General features: G+C 34.4%; 1 non-coding gene across 1 annotated transcript; it reads left to right on the plus strand.

Moving 5' to 3' along the window:
• The first annotated feature begins 1,530 nt into the window (after positions 1-1,530).
• Trnah-gug (transfer RNA histidin (anticodon GUG)) lies at positions 1,531-1,602 on the plus strand. Its single transcript has one exon. It is a non-coding gene; the product is annotated as a tRNA-His (tRNA).
• Positions 1,603-1,784: the final 182 nt, after the last annotated feature.

Consider the following 1,784-nt stretch of genomic DNA (forward strand, 5'->3'; position numbering starts at 1 on the left):
TTGTCGTGGTTTACGTTACGGTGCAGTACAAGGCGACGTATGGACGAAAATATGGTAACGGGGTAAATTTTTGATACTTAGACCAGGCATTTGGCAGTTCAGAGCGACATATTGACAAAGCATGATAACCAGGTAGCTATTTGGTATTTAGACCATGCGCTCAGTAGTACAGTGTGATACTATATGTATGATCTATTAACTATCACATGTGAACGGGTACGATTTTGTTGATTGGATCAGGCGCCCAGTTGTTAAAACGCAATTAAATTAATGACATGAATAAATGTGTCAAGCATATATACAGAAAAAAAACATTCTTACTAGCTAAATTAAATCGCCGTGAAAAATATTTGTACTGAAAACGCGAAATTAAGTCCCCAGGAAAATTAATTTGTTTACAGTATTTTTTAATGTAAATTTTACATAAGATTTGGTAGACTAAGTGTTGGTGGTGATTTGTTGATACATTTACCAGGTGTAAATGAATAAGATTCCGGTAGTAATTTGAGTCTCATAGAATAGCTATTGTCCAGTATATATTGTCGGTAACATATAGTTATAATCATAAGTTTTTAAGCTACTACAGTAGTAGTTTAAGAAAATAGTAGCAGTAGTATACTCCTCCACGCGACCGTTACAATACAACACTTGTTTAAAGTGTGACCTTTTGTCGACATATAAACTACTATTCGGTGTCGTGTGACCGATAACACTTCGTCAGGCTTGTGTCCTGTTGGCACGGACATTAACCGTAACATTACCCGGCCGTACGGAGTGAAGGAGACTTTAATGACCCGTGATTGCCACAACCTTGTGACGTGGACCTAGTTCTTCATAAGGTGGAAAGTCTCATAGCAACAATGATTAAATCAAGATACTGAAAATCAATTTTGTTTCCTGAAATATTAATTTTCACGAATTCGCGATCCAAGTAATTTCGTGAATGTTGATCTCCGCGAATTAATATCTATATCATTGATATTAATAGAAATCGCCAGTCAATTTTCAAATTCATGAATATTAATTTTCACGAACAAATTTTGAAATTGAAATCACATAATATAGTTGCCGCAACAGAAAGTTGGTTATCAATAAAGACATTTCTTGAAAACCTCACTTCTCACAATTTTTGTAAGACCACTGATACAAATATATCTTCATTAAAATAGGGTGCCGTAAAGGGGAAATGAAAATTTCACTAATCAAGTGATTAAGGTCATCACCTTTTGAACAACCAGGTAAATTCTTGGGAAAATATTAATTAATAATTAATTGATTGGTCGATTTGATTACGTTTTAGTTGAAATAAATCTAATTTTTTTGATTTATCATTAAATAAAGAAGTAAACAATTAAGATATTTTATTCTTATTATCGAAAGTGTCTTGCAAATAGTTATATCTTCGACTCCGCATATTTATGTTGATAAAACAGGTTCGGTAAAGTAGATGTAATAATCTACATGTTTGGCTATCTTATTGTACAGAAACAAGTGTATTCATTGTTGCCTCGTAGCATATCCGCCAATATAGCTGTGATCGTATAGTGGTTAGTACTTCGCGTTGTGGCCGCGACAACCCAGGTTCGAATCCTGGTCACAGCAGCGAGCTGTGTCAGTCGCTGTTACGGCACGGTGGATTATTTTTTTTCTTTAATTTTGTTTCAGAACAACATATTGACTAGTTCAAACTTTATTTCAGATTTCAAATGGGGGAAAAAGTACACAAAATTCGCGACTGACAAAGTTGTATTTCAGAGCATGGATTGAAAAAGAAAGACAAAAGG

This window comes from Argopecten irradians, chromosome 16 (assembly GCF_041381155.1).
Source record: "Argopecten irradians isolate NY chromosome 16, Ai_NY, whole genome shotgun sequence".
In the NCBI taxonomy this organism is placed as follows: domain Eukaryota; kingdom Metazoa; phylum Mollusca; class Bivalvia; order Pectinida; family Pectinidae; genus Argopecten; species Argopecten irradians.